Raw genomic sequence first — 9650 nt, forward strand, 5'->3', positions numbered from 1 at the left:
GAATATAATGAACAACATAAACTGATGAACAAAAACAGATCCAGAGTACCACAGCTTTTTTATCCACTCATCTACTGATGGACACTTGGATTGTTTCCAGATCTTAGTTATTGTAAATAATACCGCTCTGAACATAGGGGTGCATATATTTTTTCTGATTGGTGTTTTGGTATTCTTAGGACATATTCCCAGAAGTGGGATCACTGGGTCAAATGGCAGATACATTTTTTTTTAGGAACCTCCATATTGTTTTCCACAGTGGCTGCACCAGTCTGCATTCCCACCAGCAGTGAACTAGGGTTCCCTTTTCTCCACATCCTCACCAGCACTTGTTGTTTGTTGATTTATTGATGGTAGCCAATCTGGCATGTGTGAGGTGATACCTCTTTGTAGTTTTAATTTGCATCTCTCTGGTGATTAGTAATGTTGAGCATTTTTCATGTTTATTGGAAATCTAACTGTATGTCCTCTTTTGAGGAATGTCTATCAGGTCCTTTGCCCATTTTTCAATTGGATTATTTGTCTTCCTTTTGTTGAGTTGTATGAATACTTTAGATATTTTGTAAATTAACCTCTTATCAGATGAATCATTGGTTAATATGTTCTCCCATACAGTGGGTTCTCTTTTCATTTTGTTGATGGTTTGTTTGTTTTATTTTTTGGCTGTGCAGAAACTTTTTATTTTGATGTGGTCCCATTTGTTTATTTTTTCCTTTGTTTCTCTTGCCCTAGGAGATATATTGGCAAAAATACTACTGCGTGATATGTCTCATATTTTCCTATTTGTGTTTTCTTTTAGGATTTTTATGATTTCATTAGTTATATTTAAGTCTTTTATGCATTTTGAGTTTATTCTTATGTATGGTATAAGTTGATGGTCTAGTTTCCTTTCTTTTTTCCATATACCTGTCAAGTTTTCCCAACACCATTTACTGAAGCAACTATCTTTACTCCATTATATGCTATTAGCATTTTTGTCAAATATTAATTGACCATAATGGCATGGGTTGATTTCTGTTTTTGTTTTTTAATTGGTCTATATGCCTGGTCTAGTGTCAGTACCAGGCTGTTTTGATTACAATGGCTTTGTAGTATGTTTGGTATTTGGTATTGCGATTCCCCAACTTTGTTCATCTTTCTCAAGATTGCTGAGGCTAATCGGTTTTTTGGGTTTTGTTTTTGTTTGTTTGTTTTTTGGTTTTGGTTTTTTGGTTCCATATAAATTTTTGGAATATTCTAAATCTGTGAAATATGCTGTTGGTATGTTAATGGGGATTGCTGTGAATCTGTAGATTGCTTTGGGTAGTATGGACATTTTCATTATGTTCATTCTTGTAATCCATGAAAACGATATATGCTTCCACTTGTTTGTGCCTTCCTCTGTTTTTTTTTGCCATGTCATAGTTTTCTGAGTACAGGATTTTTACCTTCTTGGTTAAGTTTATTGCTAGTTATCTTATTTTGTTGTTGTTGTTGTTGTTGTAATGGTAAATGGGGTTATTTTTAAAGTTTCTCTTTCTGAGAGTTCATTTTTGGTATATAAATATGCCATCAAGCCTGGCTAAACTGCCTCAGTTGTTTCAGCATTGTCCTGTGCACTGAAAGGTTGCCAGTTCAATTCTCAAACAGGGCACATAGCTGGGTTGTGGGTTGGGACTCTGGTTTGGATGCACATGGAGGGCAGCAAAACAATGTTTCTCTCTCATATCGATGTCTCTCTCTCTCTCTTTCCCTCCCTATCTCCTTTCCTATATTTAAGCATCATGTATCGAGGTAAGGATTAAAATTTTTTAAAGAAAATAAAAATATATTTATTTCTGGATGCTAATTTTGCATCCTGCTATTTTGTCAAATTCATTTGTTACATTTAACAGTTTTTTTTGGTGGGATCTTTAGGGTTTTCTATCTACATTATCATGTCATCTGAAAATAATGACAGTTTTGCTTCTTCCTTTCCAGCTTGGATGCCTTTTATTTCCTCTTCTTATCTGATTGCTGTGGCTAGGGCTTGAGTACTATATTGAATAAGAGTGGCGAAAGTGGACATCCCTGTCTTGTTCCTGATCTTAAGGAAAATACTTTTAGTTTATGCCTATTGAGTATTATGTTGGCTGTAGGTTTATCGCATGTGGCCTTTATTATTTTGAAGTATGACCCCTCTACTCCCACTCTGTTAACTTTATCCTAAATGGGTGCTGGATTTTGTTGAATGCTTTTATGCAATTATTGATATGATCATGTGATTTTTGTCCTTCATTTTCTGTGATGTAACATGTTTATTGATTTGTGAATATTGTATCACCTTGTATCTCTGGAATAAATCCAATTTGGTCACAGTGTATGATCTTCTTAATGTATTGCTGGATCTGATTTACTAATATTTCCTTGACGATTTTAGCATCTATTTTCATGAGGAATATTGGCCTATATTTTTCTTTCTTTGTAGTGTCTCTATCTGGTTTTGGAATTAGGATAATGCTGGTCTCGTACAAAGAGCTTGAAAGTCTCCTGCTCTTGAGTTTCTTGGAATACTTTGAGGACAATAGATGTTAGTTCTCCTGTGCAGTATGGTAAAATTTACCTGTGAAGCCATCGAATCCAGGATGTTTATTTGCTGTGAGTAGTGTGTGTGTGTGTGTGTGTGTGTGTGTGTGTTTACTACTTTAATTTCATTAGTGGTTATTGACCTATTCAGGCTTTCTGATTCTTCCTGACTGTTTTTAGAAGATTGTATGTTTCTAGGAATTTCTCCATTTTGCCCACGTTGTCCAATTTGTTGGCAGAAAGTTGTTCATAGTATTTTCTTACAATCCTTTGTATTTCTGTGATGTCAGTTGTTACGTTGCCCTTTCATTTCTGATTTTATTTGGGTCCTCTTTGTTTCTTGAGAGTCTGGCTAAAGGTTCATCAATTTTGTTTACCTTTTCAAAGAACCAGCTTTTGGTTTTGTTAATCTTTCGTACTGTTTTTTAGTTTCTATGTCATTTATTTCCACTCTGAACTTTATTGTTTCCTTCTTTCTACTTACTCTAAGCTTTTCTTGTGGTTTTCTTTCTTATTCTTTAAGTTGTAGAGTTACATTATTTTTATAGGAAATATGTTTATTATTAATCATCTCAATTAAAAAATACTCAGTCTTTTTTAGGGCTGGTCCATCGTATTCTGTCTCTTTAAAGATATTAAATAATCAAAAATGCGAGCAATTTTATGTAACAGCACAGACACTTTTGTAAGATAAGAAGAAAAGAAATTCCTAACAATGAAACAGTGTCTCCAGATCTTGCTATTAAAACAAAGCAAGCATTTCCAGTGACAAGATGTCACAGGATAAAGCCCAAGAAGACAATCTACCAGAGCACATGCTGGAAAAGGGATCAAGATATTGAGGATCCCCCCTCACTCTGAGTTTTCTGTGAAAGTGACTTAGATACTTTCACTTCTGCCTGGAATGCGTCCTTTGGGCCTAGGACTCACATTATCTAACTTCCCCAAAGCCGACAGCTTTTCAACTTCTTGTCCACATAACAATGACCAGAGGTTTCAAGGAGAAGACAGAGCAGGAAATATTTAGCTTTGACTTTTGAGCAGATGTAACACCAGTTCTTCATCCTCTGCCAAAGACAGGCCCGTATCTAATGGCTCTAAGACTTCACACTTGGCCTTCTTTCTGTTACGACTTGTGAGTCCCATGTTCTCCACTTTACTGTTGTTCCTTTTCCTCGTCCCCTGCTTCTTCTTGGTATCACTAATATTATTTTCCATTTCTTCGCTATCTGATTCTTCAGAGCTTCTGTACTTATCTGGATCTGGAAGTGTGTTTGGATCAAATCCATCATTGTCATCATCACTCCAATCCAGAAAGGCTTCTTCATCATCTTTGGCCTTTGCTTGCCTCTTCTGGCTTCCCTTTCTTTCAATCTTTTCTCCTGATGCTTTGCTTAATTTTCTTTCTATATTCTTCTTTGTCAAATTTGTCCTCTTCTTGAAGCCTTTCCTTTGCTTTATCCAAATTGATACCACCAGTGTCATCCTCTTCCTCAGTATCCTTCATGACAGATTTCTGAATCTGTGGTGACTGCTGAACCAACTCCCCTTCATCAGTAAACGTTATTTTCTTACTCACTTTAAAATTTCTCTTTATTACTTTTTTTGCTTCTGCGACTTTGGTCACTTTTTTCTTGACACTGGATTTAGAAGATTCTTTCTTCTGTAATGCTTTATTCTCTTTAAGGTCCAACCCAAACACATTGTGTCGCTTCACCTTAAAGAAATCAGCACCGAGTTCATCTTCTTCCTCCTCATTATCATCATCTCTGTCCAAGAACTGCATGGGAGCTTCGTTCTGCTTCTGTGACTCATCAGTGCTAAGGCCAGAATGAGGCTGATACCCATTTGCTTTTCCCAGTTTCTCTTCCACTTCTTCTTCACCTTCCTTTTCTTCTTCCTCTTCATCACTAATGCCATTAGCCAGTCCATCTTCTGTCCCTTCTGGTCTTTTCCCACCTTTCTGAAGGATGGACATTTTCTCACTGAAGTAGGCTCTAAATTCTTCCTCTTCATCATTGGTGAGGGAGGGGGCCCTTGCCTCACTTACTTTTTTATCTTGGCTCACTATCAATTCTTTGGTTTGTTGTTTCTGCATTTTCTTAAGAAATCTTACCCATGGTGCCACAGCAAGACCAAGAGACAGGGCATATTCAGGTATAGGTAACTTGCTCACATCAAATATTTCTTTATCCCTCATCAGATATACTGAACGTATATAGGAAACAAAACACCTTTGAGCTCTTTCTTTTAAATCTTGATCTTGAGCTAAAAATGATTCCAGTTTTTTCTGGACATCAATAAGTTTTTCTGGATTGATTCTGATTTCCTTCACAGGCACTTTCCTCTGGAGGAGCTGCTGCACCATCCCTTTATCTTCTGAGGGCAGCAAAATCTGTAAAGCTTCCCCATCCTCTTTATACCTGGCAGTTCTACCTGCACGGTGAATACATGTGTTGGCATCTTCAGGACAATCAAACTGAAGAACCCAATTCACAGCTGGGAAATCCAGTCCCTTGGCTACAACATCAGTAGCAAAGAGTACTGCAGCTCTCTTGTGAACAAATTCATTATAGATTTCCATTCTTCTCATCTGCTGCTGTTGACCATGCAGAGCAAGGATAGAAATACCAGAACATAGCTGGCAAGACACTCGCTATGGATACTGAACCTCTACAACTGGAGAAAAATATAATACTTTTCTTCTTCAGGTGGCTTCTCGAGAATGAATAGAGTACACTTATTTTTGGCTGCAACTGACAAACTATGTAGTTCTGCTCCAAAGTGGTAGGGGTGCTGTATTTTGCTTTCTCATGAACCCAGACATATTCAGGGTTTTTCAAAATTAAATGTGCAAGGTCCTTTACAGATTTGGTTTGTGTTGCTGAGAAAAGCAAGGTCTGACGTTTCTTGGGAAGATTCTCAATAATAGCATTCGTGGTATCAGCAAAGCCCATATCCAAGATTCTATCTGCTTCATCAAGAACTACCATTTGGAGATTAGTAGTATGAAAACATATCGTTTCATCCAGGTGTTGAAGAAGCCGGTCTGGTGTGCAAACCAGTATATTTATGTTATTGATCCTCTCAGCTTCATGTTTCAGATCCTTCCCACCAATGATGAGACCAGCAGAAAAGTGATGATTCTTTCCTACTTTTCAGAGAACCTCAAAGGTCTGATAAGCTAGCTCTCTCATAGGTGATATAATCTGAACCCCCAGACCATCTGTGAGGTCCACTGTAGACCATATAAGGCTTCCAGCACTGGAACAAGGAAAGCCAAGTCTTGCCAGATCGTTTTGGCAGCTCCAAGGACATCTTTACCTTGCAAAGCCAACCCGATGGTCTGTGTCTGTATCTCGGTTACCAAACGGTACTCAACTTCTTGCAAACCTTTCGATGTTTTTTTAGACAAGGGGAGATCTGAAAATCTTGTAATTTCATTTACATTTATCTTCCCGTAGTTCAGCATGAGGCGGCTGATAACCTCGCGCTCGACCTGCCACTCAGGCTTCTCCAGCTGCTTCCTCAACTGCTTCTTTTGACTCTGCTTATGACTGTGTTTCTTCTTCCAGCGATTGAAGCTCCGCACCGGATCGGCTGGGCTCCCAGACCCCAAAAGTTGGTAGTTTTGTCCATCGTGGCAATGGCAGCCCAGACCACTGCACATAAGACTCTAGATTATTTATTTGAACTTTTTGTTGTTTCTTGAGGTAGGCCTGTAATGCTATAAACTTCCCTCTCAGAACTGCTTTCGCTGTGTCACATAGATTATGAGTTGTGTGTTCATTTTCATGAAATTTTTTATTTCTTCCTTGATCTCAGTGGTAACCCATTCATTGTTTAATAACATGCTACTTAGCCTCGTGTTTGAATGTTTTTTAGTGTTTTTATTGTAGTTGATTTCTAGTTTCACACCATTATAATCTGAGAAGATGCTTGATATGATTTCAATCTTCTTGAATTTGTTAAGACTTATTTTGTGTCCTAACATGTGGCCTATCTTTGAGAATGTTCCATATGCACTTGAGAGAAATGAATATTCTGCTGCTTTGGGATGAAATTTTCTGTAAATATCAATTAAATCCATCTGGTCTAGTGCCGTGGTCAGCAAACTGTGGCTCGCGAGCCACATGTGGCTCTTTGGCCCCTTGAGTGTGGCTCTTCCACAAAATACCATGTGCGGGTGCGCACGTACAGTGCGATTGAAACTTCGTGGCCCATTCGCAGAAGTCGGTTTTCGGCCTGGGCGAGTCTATTTTGAAGAAGTACTGTTGATATTTGGCTCTGTTGACTAATGAGTTTGCCGACCACTGGTCTAGTGTGTCACTTAAGGTCTGTTTCCTTCTTAATTTTTTGTTTGGAAGATCTATCCAGTGGTGTCAGTGTGATGTTAAAGTCCCCTACTAAGACTGTATTAATGTCAACTTCTCCCTTATGATCCACCAAGATTTTATATTATATACTAGAGGCCCAGTGCATGACATTTGTGCACTGGGGCAGGGGGGTGGAGGGCTCGGCCTGGCCTGCACCCTCGAGGGGTCCTTAGTGCTTCTGTGGAGGCGGGAGAGGTTCCTGCCACCACCACTGCGCCTGCCAGCTGAGTGGCGCTCCCCCTGTGGGAGTGCACTGACCACAAGGGGGCAGCTCCTGCATTAAGTGTCTGGCCCCTGGGGTCAGTGTGCAGCATAGCAACTGTTGTTCCACCGTTTGGTCAATTTGCATATTAGGGTTTATTATATAAGATACTTTTAGGTGCTCCAATATGGGGTATATAGATGTTTACAGGGTTATATTTTCTTGTTGTATCAATCCCTTTAGTATTATGTAGTGACTTCCTTTGTCTCTTTTATGGCCTTTTTTTTGAAGTCTGTTTTGTCAGTTATGAGTATTGCTACCCCAGTATTCTTTTTGTTTCCATCTGCATGTAATATAGTGTTCCAGCCCTTCACTTTCAGTCTGTATATATCTTTTGTTTCAAAATTGGTCTCTTGTGGACAGCATATATTTGGGTTATGTTTTCTTATCTATTCTACTACCCTATCTTTTGATTGGAGAATTTAATCCATTTATATTTAAGGTTATTATTGATAGGTACTTATTTATTGCCATTTTTTCTTTATACCGATGTTCCTCTCTCTTGATTTCTTCTTCTTTAATCAGTCCCTTTAACATTTCTTGCAATGCTTGTTTGGTGGTAATGTACTCCTTTAGTTGTTTTTTTTTGTCTGGGAAGCTCATTATTTCACCTTCAGTTTTAAATGATAGCTTTGCTGGATAGAGTAGTCTTGGATTCAGGTCCTTGCTTTTCATTACTTTGAATATTTAATGCCAATCCTTTCTGGCCTGAAGTGTTTCTGTTGAGAAGTCTGCTGACAGTCTAATGGGAACTCCCTTGTAGGTAACTTTCTCTTCTCTTTTGCTGCCTTTAAGCTTATATCTTTTTTAGTTAACATTTGTCATTTTAGTTATGTGTGTTGGTGTGTGTCTCTTTTATTTGGACTCATCTTGATTTGGAGTCATCTTGATTTGGACTCTGTGTTTCCTCAACTTTTGTGAGCTTTTCCTCCACCAGGTTAGGGAAGTCTTCTTTTATTATTTCTTTAAATAGGTTCTCTATTCCTTGCTCACTCTCTTCTCCTTATGGTACCCCTATGATGCGGGTTGTTACATTTCATTTTGTCCCAAAGTTCCCTTTAACTATCCTTCTGCTTTTAATGATTTTTTTTTCTGTTTGTTGCTTGAATTGGGTGTTTTTTCTACTTTACTTTGTCTTTCAAGTCACTGATTTGATCCTCTGCAACATTCAATCTACTTTTAATTCCTTCCAGTGTATTCTTGATGTCGATATTGTATTCTTCATTTCCCATTGATTCTTGTTCATAGTTTCTATTTCATTTTTCATATTGTTGTAGTTTCCACTAAATTCATTGTAATTTTCACTAAATTCCATAAGCATCTTTATAACCATTACTTTGAACTCTATATTGATAAATTGCTTGCCTCCATTTCATTTAGCTTTTTTCTGGAGATTTTCTCCTTTTCCTTCATTTGGGGTTGTTTATCTCCCATTTTAGCTGCCTTCCAGTCTTCATGAGATGGCCTTATGTAATAAATGCCCTGTGGGACACTTTGGCACAGTCTCTTTGATCTCCTGAGTTGGATGCTCTAGGAATGTCCCTTGTGTGGTTTATGTGAGCCCTCCTGTTGTAATTGGGCCATGATTGCTCTTGGCCCATTCATGTGTGGGATCAACCTTCAGGCTGGCTTAGTGTGAGACTCAACTCTGACCACGGCATACAAGTTGTTGTACAGGTGCATTTCTAGGTTTCCTGGGTCTCTCTGTATCCTCCCTACCATTCAAACCACCTGTGCCAATTACACCACGACAGAAAGAAGCAGAGCCACCAGAGACTGTTAAAGGCGAAAACACATGATCATCAGCCCAGGTAGGAGCTGAGATGAGGCATCTCATTGAAAAGACTTTTGAATATATTTTTAAATTTAGAAAAAATATATTCTACATTTTAAATATTTCTTGTTTATATGTCTTGCAAATATTTTCTAACACACCTTTATTTTTTCAAAATTCAAATGTTGCTTTTCATGTGAAGAACTTTTAAATTTTAATTAAATTGCAAATATGTTCCTTCATGGATAGTTCTTTCATGACTGATTTAAGCAGTATTTTTCTCTATGCTCATTTTTCTAAATGTTTTATTGTTTACTTTGTACAGGTCATGGAATTAATAATTGCATATAATTTGGGGGAGGATTACATTATTTTTCCTCATATGGATACTCAAATATTGCAGTATTATTTATTTTTTAAAATGGTCCTTTCTTCCCTTTGTCCTTCAGTGCTGCTTCCCTGTTCAATCATGTCTTTATATTCATGGGTCTGTTTTCTGGGCTCTTTCTCTTTCTCGTACCACCACCAATATAGCCCTGTCTTAACTTTCTTTATAGTAAATATTGATATCATGCTTTAATTTTATTATTTGACTATGCCTTACCTATTCTTAGCCCTTGCATTTCCATATGTTTTAGAATCATATTGTCAAGAAAAAAAGTGTTGGGATAGCTTTAAATTATATATATATATA

The 9650-nt window shown here is 37.7% G+C and overlaps 1 pseudogene; it reads right to left on the minus strand.

The window, feature by feature from the left end:
- Nucleotides 1-3428: 3428 nt before the first annotated feature.
- On the minus strand, nt 3429-6214 carry LOC102248588 (annotated as a pseudogene).
- Between the last annotated feature and the right edge of the window lie 3436 nt (nt 6215-9650).

Source organism: Myotis brandtii, unplaced genomic scaffold, assembly GCF_000412655.1.
Source record: "Myotis brandtii unplaced genomic scaffold, ASM41265v1 scaffold1392, whole genome shotgun sequence".
Taxonomy (NCBI): domain Eukaryota; kingdom Metazoa; phylum Chordata; class Mammalia; order Chiroptera; family Vespertilionidae; genus Myotis; species Myotis brandtii.